We start from the raw sequence: 15,781 nt of genomic DNA on the forward strand, positions 1-15,781 counted from the left end.
ACTTCAGATCAGTCTGAAGATCTGGGCTGAGTTTGGAGTTTGTAGAGTTAAAGCTCTAGGAGGAGTTAGTGTGGACAGACTTAGTCTCAGAAGAAAATAGCATATCAGTAAGTTGGCTTTCTCAAGCCAACTTAATTACGCAACGTCATTGGCTATTTTACAAAACAACGCCAAAAAAGGTCAAATGAAATTTACCGCCTTCCTCACATACAACCAATCATTATCCAGAAGGTAACCAATCTAGCCAATCGCTTTACGCGTCATCAAGCCCGTTTCACAACAGGTGCTGAGAAACGTTCAACTTTTAAAATATATTTAAAATCCAAATTATTAAAATATCACAAAACAAGTGAGGGATGTATAAATGAAGGAGTAGACGAAGTTTATTTTCTCACAGGTGAGTAGATATTATGGCTTTTAGTTAAGAATCGTTATAGTTTGTATGATGGTGGCTAATTAGTTCCGTTGATTTACCGTTAATTAATATCGAAAGGTGATGGTTATTGAATATACGGCGTCGTTAATCAAGCTGTTTAAGATATCAGGGGATTTATGTGTGTAAGATCATAATTATCATCGAATATGTAAAAATAAACCTGCAGCAATCTTTATAGAGTTAAACAATATTGATTCAGTCTCCTGAAAGTTTTCCTCACAGAGCGCACAAACTAATCTCCCGTATGTTTTCGATGGTTGTCATAAATTATATTTATTGTCCGTGTTTTATGATTGCCAAATTGTTATTCGAACAAGTTGAGAAAAAACATTTTAAGTTAACGTTTACTTACTAGAATCGCGCCTTCGGTCAAATTCCTACTCGAGCTCCGAACATCTTGTAAATCCATATTGGCTTGTTTTCTAGTAGGACAAGGCTGAAAACAAATTCACTGACGATCCAACACCCTCCAAGCAAATGATACTGAGTCAATGGAGTCGTTTACTCGAGAACCCAATCATTCTGATTCGCTGAAATACGGAACCGGTTCAATGAAAAGAATCGGTTCAAATGAACGATTCGTCCGTGAATTGAATTTCTTGTCCACGAATAGATTTTTTGTTTATTTCTTAAAAAAAAGAAACTGCATATTTTTCTTTCTTATTCATATTTTATTGTATTCATTTATTTTTAGATGTAGTTTGTTAACTAGACACAGACCCACGACTTGTGGTAGAAATAGTCAAGTTTTTTTTACTTGTAAAACATGCTCTAATAATGGTTTTCTTTAAGTATTTAAGTTTTTTTTCTTTACAAAAAAGCAAATACAATAATACACAAAAATAATAAAATGAGGAAAGCAATAAGAAAATCGTACGTAATTATTCAAAGAGTAGACATGAGGCTTTAAAAGAATTTGCAGATTTTTTTCACTTTATTTCTTGTTTCTTTTAATGTATACAAGTAGTGACCTATTTCTGTTTTGAAATGAGTAATACAAATCAATCTTAGTACTTTAACAAAAAACAAAAAACAAAACAAAAAAAAAACAACTCACACCAAAATAATAACAATCATAAAATAAATGTACAAATGTACTCTCATTTTCCTCTTTACAGAAAACACACTTCAAGTCAATGTCACTAGTCGTTGAGGTCATATCATCATAATAGTAATTATATAAAATATAATTTATAAAATCTGTAAAATTACATATAATGCATAAAATTATAATCTTATTATTAATTGATTCCTGCTAAAAATGGTCTAAAGTTTCTTGATGGCACACTTAAAATTGTCTCTCACATTGCATTTTTGTTTTAAGTCATTCTGTACTGAATGCACTTAAAAGCATGCATTTTGGAAAAATTGGGATGTGATTTGAATCATGCTGCTGTCTTCTGCCTATCAGTGAAGGGTCATTTCATTCAATCGTTTGTGCAGTTTCCTGTAGAGAAAGGGTCTCCCTTTGCAGTAATGTTAAATGTAAAAAAAAAAGGTAAAAGTATAAACCACAAGAGAGTGTGATCGCCTTGGGTAATGACGCTTAAATGGTGCTAAAGGTCTCAGTAACATTTCACCATGTCTGACACGAATGTGCATGGGGCAAAAGATTAAACATGTTGTTTTATAAGAAACGTGGGTGGATGTTGAGCTTGTAAAGCAGGAGTTTATATTCTGTATCAGGCGCCTGAGGGGAGTTCAACTCATTTGGGAAATCTACACGGACTGTTCTTGAGTCAGGGTTAAACTGGAGCTGGTATTACAGCATGTGCTTGCTTTCTTGCATTGTTTATTTTGGATCAGCTAATGAGAATCCAGGTAAGTTATTAGAATTGTTCAAGGTGTTTGCTGAGACTGGCTTTAATATTGGTATTGTGCATTAAGACTTCATATTTAAGTGTTCTATTGCAAAAAAGCTTCTTTAGTGAAAAAAGATTATTAAAATGCTCTTCACAGTAAGAAAAAAAAAAATGGATCATTTAGGTTCTTTGGCTAACCCCCAAATTTTGTTTTCTACAGTAATGATGTGGAAACTCCCTTTTGGAACCTTTAATGTGTTTAAGTTGTTGTTGTTTTTTTTTTCAGCTGCTTCTTGAAGGTTTTGATGGTCCAGAGTGGAGCAAAGAGACTGAAGGTTTTGGAAAGCGACTTTGTACTTCACTGTGAAGGAGCAACGATGCAAGACCATAACTGGCGGGGGGGAATCATACACTTTTAGGAGTTTGTTGAGGTAGGTGGGTGCCCTTCCAATGGCAGCGTCAAAGCCATAATCTGATTCTGGCAACTGCTGGGTGCCAACGGAGTGAGATCAGGAGAGGTTTGATGTGGACTTCTTTGGCTCATTGAAGACCAGATGCACATTCTGGATCACAGGCTTAGTTGCGCTGACTGGAAGTTCTTGAAATGACGAGTTTGGACAGGACGCTCTGACAAACATTATTCATGAGCCAGATGTTTACTGATCATTTAATCTAAGGAGTAGCATCAAATTGAATGTATTGTGTGGCATATGAATCATCCTGAAAAGAAACCAGCCTGTGTATATCAAGATATGTAAAGCACAAGGGAAAGAACTTAATTCTAAGAACTTAGTTGCTATAATCTGAATCAGTAGTACTTGTGCTGTAATTATGTAAATTGCATTATGTTGTCAAGGTAATGATTGTTTCAGGGTAAAAATATTCACCATAAACATCTCGCTGATGCCGAGTGCTCACCGGGGGAACTAACAATGCAGTTTCAGATGCGTTTAACAGTAAAATATACCCATGCGTGCCAAATGAAACAATACCGCTGTTCAATTTAAATGCACAAAAACATACAAGGGGTCCATTAGCAACATGAACAGAGTGAGGATCGAAAAATGTTTGAGTGAAGAGTAGCTGAATGTGTACGGCGTTGTTAAACCGTATAATTTCACAGCCACTTGTTACAATGTTGTCTGCATCATCCCCATCCGTAGATTCGACTGCAGCCCGCAGCGACCGCAAGTGTTCTAAAACAGTGGGAGGCTTTTGAATGTGCAATAACAATGTGGGAAACAGTGGCGTAATTTGTGCTTGTTTACCGGGTTTGGGGCATGACGGATGTGTTTGCTGGGTGACAATTGACCTTGAGAACAGATGGCAAATCCAGCTACAACTTTCTGACATTTTTCTCACTGTTTCTCTCTTTGCCTCTTCGCATTCATACAGCAATTAGTACCAAAGGGAGAGCGTGCTTTAGGGAGACATTAGCATTTATAATGCATGAGCCTGGAGGAAGATCGCTCCATAGATCATTCTCCTTATTAGCACTTCATTTTTGGTTGCCAGATCTCCAACGGCCAAGCAAAGCTTGAGGGTTAGGCAGACTTGGAGAGTAATAGATACTGGTGGCATATACAATAAAAAGATTACATTAAAAAGACATAGTGTGTCTATGTGTCATAGTGTAAACAAGATTACAAATACATTTAATAAAATTGGAGACTACTAGCAGGGTTGTGGATGTATAAGATAAGAAATGGCTGATATCATCATCTATAGACCAATTTAGAGTAGATGTCACAGTTATGTCACCTGCTGCTGTGCATTGTGCATTGTGGTGGCAGAAAAACACTGAAGGCAAGTGGAGGGAGTTCGGTAAAATCCATGGAATAAGAGAAAAAACATTGTTGGGCCTTTGGCTGTCAGAATCGAAATGCAAATCAGCTAACGTACAGACTATGGATGAAACTGCTATGATTTCTCTACTTTTAAAGCATAAATTTGATTTAAACAATTTGTCTACTTAATATTAACATTTGCAGTTCATAGGGGACATATTGTGTTAGTCCTAACTTACAGTTACAGCATGAAACAATATTTAAACCTATAACATTTTGCATAACATTTACTCAATTTATCTCATAATTCTGACTTCTTTCTAGCAAATACAAGTTTATATCTCCTAGTTCGGACTTTAAAACCTGAGTTAACTCAACAGTAGCAAGGAAAACCCCCCAGAAGTGTGGGATATAACATCAGAATTGCTAGAATAGACATAATTTTGAAATATAAACTCAAATTGATATTTATGAATTTATATATATATATATATATATATATGTAACAAGGCCGTAGATGGAGACGTAGGCGGAGGATCCATGTGCAACAACTTTATTAAAGGCGAAGTCAAACAGGCGAGGGTCAAACAACAACAATCGGGAACAGAGCGGGTAATCCAATAAACAACAACGATAATCCAGGCAGGGGTCGATAGGCAGGCAGCAATAATCATACGGGAGGAATAAACAGTCCGGTCGGCAACAGAAAGACAATAGAAAGGAAAACGCTCAGGATTGTTAGTTAGACTAGCCAAAACTTCGCGAGGAAGCGCCCGCGAACAAAGTCTATAAATGGCCGCCAAGGGGAAGTGTTCCGGGAGACCCGGAACCGGAAGCAAAGCAGAATTGCAACTGTAAAAATCAAAATTGTTTGTCTTTGAGGTTTTGTAATAACCCAAAACAATTATAATAATGTCTTTAATTTAGGCTACTGATTGCATTTGTAAGTATCTCTAGTTAGTTTATTTTTATTTTTTTTATTTATCTGTATTAAATTTCTAAAATAACCCTCCCATATCTTTTTATTACACATTTGCATGTAATGCAAGACAAAATGGTAAATATTTTTACATAGAAAAGTTTTCAAAAACAAACAAACATGGTATCTTTTAAAACTAAGAAATTAATTTTAAGAGTTTTAATTCTTCTTAACTGCCATTTTCTTTTTCATTTCTAACTTAAGAAAAAAGTTAAGAATATTTTCTATTCCCAAAAATTCTTCCTAAGAATTTCCTTAATCTTTATTTTTAGATTTGTTCCTAAGACAATTCAAATTCTTAAAAAAGAATCTTCTTAAAAATAATCGTAAATAACTTCTCAAACTAAGGACAGCCTCAGACTTGTCTTAAATCCCCAGATGTAATTGATTTAATGAGTTCATTGGGTTATTTCAAATTAATTGTTATATTTATATTTGTTTGTACTTAATATTTAATTGTTATAATTACAGCACTAGCTACATATAACATGACTGTGAGCGAGTTTTCTGAAGTGACACCAATGACTGATAATGTAAATGTCGATGATCATGATAATGTGTGGTGCTACTTTTTGCAAAAATTAAGCAACAATTCTACAAAAACAAGTCAGATATGGAGCTTGTTTTTAAATTTGGCTTTTAAATGCAACATAATCATGAACACACCCATGTACGGTATATTACGGTAATCTGCAGGCAACGCAAAAACACAAAGTGTTTTCACTGAGTTTATCAATGAATTGTAGGCAATAACTGCCATGTATTCAATCAGATAAAGAATTTTCTTAAGAAAAAATAAATAGAATGTTTCTAAGTACACATTTTAAAACTTTCAAGAACATTTACAATTTCTCTGTTGAATATTCTTAAGAACTTCCTGGAATTTATTTTAAGAAATTATTCTTATTTCCGAAGATTTTCATGAATCTGGCCCCTGAATGGTCACCCGTACCGCAGTGTGTTTTAATGTATCGCAGCGACCTTGCAGCATCAGTTGGTTGCATAAACTGTGAAGTGAAGAGAAAACGATTGCAAACAATCAAACATGTTCCCACCGCTTTACACTACAAGGTCAATTGGCAACTCGAGAACAAGCGGAGAGCCATTAAACATGCTATACAGTCAACTGTTCAACAAGATAAAAAGCTTTAAAAAAGCACTTCATGGATTTTGAGTCTCGGTGGTCGTTGTAGAAACTTCATAGATGCGCAAAACCATCTATCATTACATCGATTAACTGAGATGCCATAAGTGGAAGCAGCATTCTGGAGAGCGGTGATGTTATTTTCAAGCGTACAGTAAAATGTTTGCCCTTGATATGGCCAATTAGAGTGTCGTGTTGATCAGTTTAGTTATGCTTGGCAAAGTTTAGTCATGTTTTTTGTAAATAAACATTTAAAGAGCAAAGTTCTACATAAATGTGCCAAACCAATCACATTGTACATACTTTGATTTAATGGAAACAGACAAAACATACACGCATGTGAAGGATTGCAACTGATTTTTTTTTTTGCAATTCAACATATACTTCACTCAGTAATTTTCCATACTGTTGTTTCTGATTTGAGAACATACTTTGCAATGCTTCATGAAAGTAGACGGTTTGGTGCTTTGCTTGTTTGCCTTGATTAGTGTTTCCATGGTGATACCGTGATACCGATTGGTGGATTTCTCACTTTAGAATCATGATTGTCATTCTTCATTGGAAATTCACAAATTAACTTTGAAAGAAATGTATTTATCTGCTCATCTCATGAATATTAATTATGCAGCATGACATTTGGCCTGTAATCACAAATGAGTTACAAAAAAGCAGAATTGGGTAAGCAGGCGCTACCTAGTAGGATTACCGCTTACCGGGTAAACCAGTTAGAATGGCTGCTGCTTAGTGTACCTTTAAATGTTCGAGATGAATAAGCTTCTCAGTTTCTTTCTTTTCAAAACCTCTGCTGGCATATGGGAAAAAAGGCATAATTGCTTTTAAATCAGAATAATTCCTAACCCAATAGACCCGCGTGTCCCTCGCCGCACCGTTTATATTGGAAACCCATTAGAATACTATGAGAGCAGCACAAAACCCCAGAGCATGTTTTATAATGCTCTTCAATTTGGTCTCACAGTTGGTTCAGTCATTCGGTAGCTCAAGTAACTCATGTGCAGCCCAGGCAATATTTGCAGAGAGCACGCTGAGGCCACTTGACAAGTCGAAAGAGATTGGAAAAGTTTGAGAGAGAAAGTTGGAGCCGCCCCGTGGTTTCTGAGCTGATTTTGCGGATAATGAAACGCCTACAAGCAGAAGGTCATACAGTATTCAAACACTCGGTCATCAACCCACCGTGTGTCCCTCCAACATCCCAATTCATTTAGTGGGTCCAAAAGTCTGAGACCTCCAAAGAAAATGGTGCTTTTCGCATTTCTTTTGCATTTTTTATTACATATTATATCTTATGCAGTGATATTTGCTGTTTAAGATCATAGTAGTCATTTTTTAGCCCTTATTTATATTCCCAAATTTGATTTATTAAAATGCTGGGTTAAAAAACAACCCAGTAAGTAGTTGCCAAAGCAACATTTCTCAATTTTTTTAACTTTATGTACCAAAAAAAAAAAAAAAAAAAAAAAAAAAAAAAAGAATAAATTACTAAAACATTAACTAAAATTAAAATGTTAATACAAAACTTTACATTGTAAATTGTTTCTTTCTAATTTTTATTCATATTTATGTACATGTATTTTCCCAGATTGAAACGCAAAATATATTTTAAAAATATTTTAGCCTTTTTTTGTATATTTTGAAATATATTACATTTATTTATAATAAATAATATTTATAAAATAAAATGGCCAAAAATATATTGGTAAAAAAAATATGTACTAGGGCTCAACATTGTGACCGTTTTGGTCGCATGTGCTCCCAGAATTTAATCTGCGTGACCTCAAAATATATTTGGTAGCATTTGTGCGAGTGCTAGTAATTGTTGTGGTGCAACTTGTTTTCATTTCTTTACAAAACTTTAAGTAATGTGTTAATTAAGTAATGCACAGTATATGACTGCTGTGAGCTGATACAGTGAACTGTTCTATCCAACATTAGCTTACATAACCAATTAAACTTCATCTTTACATTCTTAGCTTTAATGCAGATTTTAGATATTAGCCGTCAATCACTCACATTGCGCTCCGTTGGAACTCGGAACTGGCAGGTTTTTGCTCCCAACGTTTTCTTTCACCCAATCTCTGTTCCGGATTTGCACTGCATTGTAATTAGGGGTAGTATGCAATATGAACATTTTTGATTCTTGATGATCTACATTCACACGTTTACTCGGCAGCAGAATTCCACTCACTAAACACTGCACTTATTTGCAATCACACAAGTACATTATTTGCATGTGCTTTCAAACTTGCCGCTTAAACATTTTATTTGCGTGCTGTTCTGACATGCACTTACATTTGAAGCACACACACTCAAAAATATAAAAACTAAATAAAAAGCCTGTCAAACAGCACCTGATTACTGGAGTAAGTTATCTTTCATGTGTGGTTTGGCCCAGGTGTTTTATGTAGCATAATTTCACAAAGCTAAAGTCTGTCGGACCATTCTGTTTTTGCTTCAGATATTGAAATTATAATCTAATTTAATTCAGAAACGGCTCATGCATGCAGCATCTATGTGTGGATTAAGTTTAAAAATGCAGTGGTTGCCTCTAATTTAAATGGCTGCAGAGAGTTTGACCTGTAATAGAGAAAATCTTGTTCATGCACTCATTTTTTCATTCTTTCTCGTCCCTATCTTAAGGCAATGTATAATTATTAAAATAGCCCATTTGTTTGTAAAGCATCAGCAATCAGACGTGGCCATGAAGGATCAAGATCAGTGCATTACTAAAAAGAAGTGTGTGGTAAAGAATTCAGGATCAGGTTCGACTGGTGAAGCTATTAATCATCAGGACGTTGCTAGCCGTTCCTCTCAATGGGCAGCTGTTGTGGTGCTCCTTAATATTCTTTGGGTGCTCCTAAATTTTATTTGGTGCTCCTAACTTTTTGAACTTGCTAAGTAAAAAAGTTAATTTTGAGGCCTGTTTACATAAATCTATGTAAAAATGTGTGTTACCAAATGTGTGTAATTGTATTTTGAATAGTATATTTTGAAATATATTTTTATGAAATATTGAAAAATGCATTTGAGCAATTATATGTAGTGTATATTTATTATACATAACTAATATATATATATATATATATATATATATACACGTATACATATTTTGAGATATTTAAAATATATTCATTTAGTGGGTCCAAAAGACTGAGACCTCCAAAGAAAGTGCTGCTTTTTGCATTTTATATTACGTATTATATCTTATGCAGTGTTATTTGCTAAGACCGTAGTAGACATTTATTTAGCCCTTATTTATATTCCCAAATTTGATTTATTAAAATGTTGGGTTCAAAAAGAAGCCAGTGTTGGGTGAAATATGGACAAACCCAGCAACTGGTTTGTTTTGACCCAGCCAGTTTAGTTAAATGTTTAACCTAACCTCTGGGTTGTTTTATTTAACTCAGCTGTTTAAAAGATAATATATGGGAGGTTTAAAAGGAACCCAAAATAGCTTGGAAAATCAGATACATATTCAGACACATAAAATCAGACACATAATTGCTAAAGGCATCAGCAATAATAAAAATTTAACTTTTTTAGACATTTAACCCAACTGGTTTGTCCATATTTCACCATTTATTTATTTAAATTAACTTTACAATAAGCCATTATATAAACTATTTGTTTGCTATCTGTGAATATTCTGAATGCTATAGTGGTTCTTCAGCATTTATGGTGATTACAGGTCTAGTATTTTGGACTTGAGGGTGGATTCTTGAAAATTCAGCTTTAACTTTGTTTTGATGAATTGGGGACAAATGTCCAAAAAACAGCATTTAGCACATCCTGATCATTTAGCAGGTCTGAAGGGACCGCAGTGGTTCTTGGCTGCGTTTGGTGCCTATCTCTCTGCGTAACAACAGCCACGTTTCAGTGAAATGAGCATAATTAAAGCAGACAGAACAAACGGTTATTATTTCAACATCAGTGGATCATTTCCTGTGAATGCAAGAACTGAGAGATAATTAACAGAGAAATATGCTCAATTGCATGCTCATTGTCTCTGTCCCTGAAATGTATGCATGTTCCATTTTGGTAATGTATACGTGAACTAACTTTGCAATTGTTGACGTTTTTAATTGATATTTTATGTATCATATGCCTGAAAGTTACAGGGTTAGGTCAGCCCAAAATGAACATTGTAATATATAATGTCATTATATAGCTACATTTTGCAATGAACTATTTTCATGGTGTTTTTCTGTCTTTTTTAGTTAGTGTTTTAGGTTCTGCTAAACATTTCCTCAGTAGAAATAAAGCCATATGAGTTTAGATGAAAGAATTTTCATTTTTGCCTGAACTCTTCCTTTATCTACTACAGCACATTATGCAATGTGAGATCTTTGGGTCACATGTGATTATAGCTGTGGCTGAAACAGAAAGACAGATAAAGCAACGCACGAAGAGGGAAAATGAGAAAAGACGACTCTTCCAAAATAGAAAGTGTTCTTTAATATTTTCTCTGAGGTTTCACTCTGATCTGAGATGGGTTTCTTTTCTTATCATGCGCGTATCTCAGACTATCTAGCTCGGTCGCTCTTCCGCTCTCACCCTTCATCTGGTGCTTTAAACACCTCGCACTCAGATCTGCTGCTGTCGCCTGTTACTGATCTAATTAAAGCTTTGTATTGGAGATCTCTCATAACTGTGCTATTGATGTGCAGCAGAACAATGTTTTCTTGTGCACAATAACCATCAGAGGACAAAAACTCACAAGGACACACTTTTATTTATTTATTTATTTTTTGAAGGACATGATGCATAACTCAGTGTACTGAGCTGCCTATTTACACAATATTTCAGAGGAATCATAGGCACATTTGGGCTGTTCTAACTAAACAAACAAACAAAAAAAAGAGTATATATATATATATATATATATATATATTTTGGAACATTGTAAATTGTTTCTTGCTGATTTTTATTCATATTTGTTATGTAAATGTATTTTCTCAGATTGAAATGCAAAACATATTTGTAAAATGCTTTTTAAAATATTTTCAAAATACAAAAATAGTAAAAAAAAAAAATATTGGTAAAAAATATTTACATAAATCTATTTAAAAATGTATGTTACCAAATGTGTATAAATTATTATTATTATTAGTTTTTGTATATTTTGAAATATATTTTAAAAAAAATATTGATAGAAGATATTTACATAAATCTTTTTGAAAAATGCATTTTAGCAAATATATTTATATATTTTTAGCCTTTTTTGTATATTTAGAAATATATTAAGTTTATTTATAATAACTAATATTTATTAAAAAATGACCAAGCATATATTGGTAAAAATATTTACATAAATCTGTTTAAAAATGTATGTTCCCAAATGTGTATGCCTTTTTTTTTTTGCCTTTTTTTTTGTGTATTTTGAAATATAAATCTTTTTGAAAAATGCATGTTAGCAAATATGCATATATTATGTATGTACTGTATATATTTTTAGCCTTTTTTATATATTTAAATTTATATATATATATATATATATATATATATATATATATATATAAAATATATATATATATATATATATATATATATATATAAAATTATTTTTTTATTTTCCTGCTGTTTGGCAGGGCGGCTCAGGTTCCGGAATGGTGCCGAAGGCCTAAAACCTACCCTTAGTATGTCCTGTATGTAAATGCAGAAACGACTAGCTATTTAAGGTCAGGTTCATGTGCCTTTGTGTTTAGAAAATTTTTTGAATGCATTGCAGTTCATAATGCTTTTGGATTCCTAGCACTGTCGCCTGCATTTGTGTTTTTTGTTGGGTATTTTTCCAGCCTATGAGTCTACATGCTCAAACCTTAAGCTATTTGAAATCTATATGAGTGTGAAAATAACCTGTCTGTCTGCCTGTCTGTCTCTCTCTCCACACACACACAGCTTTTCATCAAATGAAATTCAGCCAGTGAGTGGGTAGAAATGCACACATCTTCTCAGCTCGGTCCAGACGTGCCACTCCGTCAAAGTAATTGCGGCATTCTGCTTTTCTGCTAATGAGGAGGTAAAATATGATCAGCCATTGGAAGCGGTTATTTGCAGCCTCTTTTTCTTTCTCTCTCTCTCTCTCAATCTACCTCCACACATCCGTTTGTAATTATTCCTCAGAGACACTCTCACCTGCGCCGGCTTTAATCCTACACAGGGGCAGCAGGGGAATTAAAGTTTAACTGCTATCTCTTCTGCTGTGTGTGTGTGTGTGTGAAGAATTGGGTCCATGCAAAGAGTGTGTGTGTGGATTCACCAAACAATTGTGGAAATATATGCAGTATTGCAACACAAAAAACACATGCAATCCAATTCAACCAGTAGTCTGTGCTGTGAGCATTTCAGTTAAAACACACCAACTTTCTCTGTAACTTGCTATGGATTGCACTTATTCACAAAATTCAGGGCTGCTTGCTTGCTGCAATTACTGTCATGCTATTAAAATTGATAAGAGATGTTTATATTTTCTATTGATCTTGTTATTAAGAAGTAATAAGTGATCTTACTTATTCAGAAGTGTTATGATTAAAAAACAAAAAACATTGCCTTTGGTGGTTTATGAAAGGTAATGGTTGCTAATATTAGTTTGGTCAAAACAAATTAAAATGCTAGCATTAAGGTTTGTTTGTTTACAGCAGAAATATTGCAGGTAATGCTGTCCATCATCACAGGTTCAAGACTGTAGAAGCACTTGTACATTTAAAAAAGGTTCCCAAAATGAGTTTTCGCAGTATTGCAAGATTTATTTATTTATTTATTTTATGTGCAATCATGTATTTGTATTTTTTTAGTATTTTACTTTATATCTTGTTGGTGTGTATATGCATGTACGATGCTGTGCTTTTGTTTTTAGAGTGACATTTAACATTCTGTCAAGGGTGTACAGATGAAAAATAGCCTAAATCTGGCACATTTACAGCCATGTATATTAATGTGCATTGCCCCTGTAAACAACTTAAACAACTAAACTAAACCTTTCAGTAAACAGTTCTTAAAAGAACCACATTTTCTTAGTTTAAAGATGTTTTTTCTATCTTGTAGAACCTTTAATGCAATGAAAATAAAGTTTCCAAAAGGAGTTTTCGCAGCAACACTGTTAAAAAAATATATATATTTTTTTGCATTAATGGTTCAGTGGAGAACATTTATCATTTATGGAATATTTTCATTCCACAAACAGTTCTTCTGAAACCTTTATTTTTAAGAATGAATGACAGAAGAACCATTTTTGGTTTCCCAAAGAACCTTTCAGTGCTCACTGAAGAAAAAAAAAAATAGTGAAGTGAATATCATTTTAAAAATGAAAGGTTCCATCCATGTTAAAGGTTCGTCATTGAACAGTCAATGCCAATAAAAGAACCATTATTTTTAAGAGTGAATGGAATGAGAAATTGGGGGATTTACTGCCATAAATAAAAATGGTTATCCAAAACTTATTTGTATGTGGCCCATAAATCTCCAGCAAATGTGTTTATCTTACTACATCCTTGAGCCAGTTCGGTATTTAATGTGCCTGCTGGGTGTTTTGTTACTTATTGTGATTGTCTAATTAATCACTGTATGACTTCATGTTATCTCTAAATGCCAGAGAGTTTAAAATCCACTTTCTGGGGTTTGTGGGAGCAGATTACAATCACATGATGTGTGACGCATGTGTTTCGCTTTAAAAAAGTATTCAGGCACTTCATTTACATGCTTTCCGTTGCATTAGATCAAAGCAAAAGACGCACTTTTGAGGAAAAACATGAAGTATGATTTGAAGTGGTAAAACAGTAGATCTAATGTGAGCATTGTGGTTGTCAGATGTTAGTTGAACATACTCAGTCAATGTGAACGAGTACATCTGTGGTTATTTTTGTTAGGACACCTGAATACAACCTCCCAAACAAACCAGCAGTCAGATCACTTTATTTGATATGAGAGCGATTTTCTGCTAAAAGTTTGTTGAGGGGGAACTTTTTTTTTTTTTTCTCAGAAGTGTTGGAATGAAACCGAACGATCAGCTTCAGGCTTTAAAATGAGACGAAGGAAGCTTGTGCGTTTTCCGTTCCTTTAATGTGATATCAGGATGTCTGTGTTCCTCAATGAGTCACCAGAATATTGAGATTCATATCAACAATTCTGAAGAGTTCCCTTGGCTTATGAAACCAACCGAAGAGCCTTGTGAGAGTAAGGCTTTCTTGTCATTGTCATCAACAAAAGTGCATCCCAGTTTCTTTTATTTAATTTCATAATGATTTGGTTTAGAAGTATTTAATTCTATTAAAGAAAAAAGAAAATCATTTTGCATTTACTCCTCAGGAAATTTAGGAGAAATTAGATGCTTAAAACATAACAGAAAGTGTTATTATGGATTATCAACAACTTCAAACAACCGTTTGAAGTTAAAAATGTCTTCATGATGACAAACAAACACAGAGCTTTTGGCTTTTAAGTTCGTTAATTGATGGACTGGAGTGGTGTGGATTGCTTGTGGATTATTGTGATGTTTTTGCCAGCTGTTTGTACTCTCATTTTGACGGCACCCATTCACTGCAGACGATCCATTTGTGAGCAAGTGATGGAATGACACATTTCTCCAAATCTGATGGAGAAATAAACTCATCCTAATCTTTGACAGCCTGAGGATGAGTACATTTACAGCTAATTTTCATTTTTGGCTGAACTATTCTGAGTTATGAAACGTCCATACAAAATTCCTCAACTTTGATCCGTGCTGAAACCGATCGGATCTCGTCTGGATATGGTCTTAACTGGGTTTAGATGGTTTATGTTGGTCTGGTACTGGCACACGTTGGATATTGTGCAGCAGAGGTGACAAGCTGAAGCTAATATTAAAACGCTAAATATATAAATTAAGTGCGCAAGTGCTGTATATATCTATAGTTTTTAATCATATGAAGACGTTTAATATATACAGTAACCAGCAGATGGTTGTAACTTATGCTGGTCATTTAAGTTTTTTTTTGTTTTTTTTTTGGCAGGAATCGTGCATTGATATGTAAAACTCAAATATAGAGTGTCGCTTTATTATCTATTAATCACTTACAGCAGGTTTCTATTTATACACGAGGAGCGTATAATGCGCGTTCACGCTGATTGGTCCCAAGAGCAGCTTCTCATTAAAGTTGGTCTCATAATTATTTAGTTATAGTCACGTCGCCTGCAAGTTTGCATTGCCGGCAAAGTGTTCTTGTGCACTTTTAATTAATGAAGTTTTCTCCCATCATATGTGTTTTCATTTCTTTTAATTTTCTAATAACTTCTTTCCATAATTTAAGAAAAATAAATTGCTGGAGATCCTAATTATGTGACCTATTCATCAGAGGAAGATTAAAAAATTTAAACTAAACAAATCAGAGGAGGACACAAAATTATGTCTTTCTGTCCAGGAAATTAAACTGGGCTGGCTAATTTCTAATCATCATCTTGAAATATGAAAGCAGACAGCAGTTTCACTGGGTCCATTGAGCAAATATAAAGCAAGCGACGGCTCTTTAAATGCTCACATTTGTAAGGAACAGGACTGACGTCTCTGTCCTCGTCTGTATGAAGATAGCTGAATATGAATATGACACTGTATTCAATGCTAAATGTATTATTGACCTCTAACCT

General features: G+C 34.1%; 1 long non-coding RNA gene across 1 annotated transcript in view; it reads left to right on the top strand.

Moving 5' to 3' along the window:
* Positions 1–251: 251 nt before the first annotated feature.
* Positions 252–15,781, top strand: part of LOC127171269 (uncharacterized) — a 28,886-nt gene continuing 13,356 nt past the window's right edge. The window contains exons 1-2 of the long non-coding RNA XR_007828490.1: positions 252–397; positions 2,525–2,669. This is a non-coding gene — a long non-coding RNA (uncharacterized LOC127171269). The remainder of the gene's footprint in view (positions 398–2,524; positions 2,670–15,781) is intronic.

Source organism: Labeo rohita, chromosome 1, assembly GCF_022985175.1.
Source record: "Labeo rohita strain BAU-BD-2019 chromosome 1, IGBB_LRoh.1.0, whole genome shotgun sequence".
NCBI lineage: Eukaryota > Metazoa > Chordata > Actinopteri > Cypriniformes > Cyprinidae > Labeo > Labeo rohita.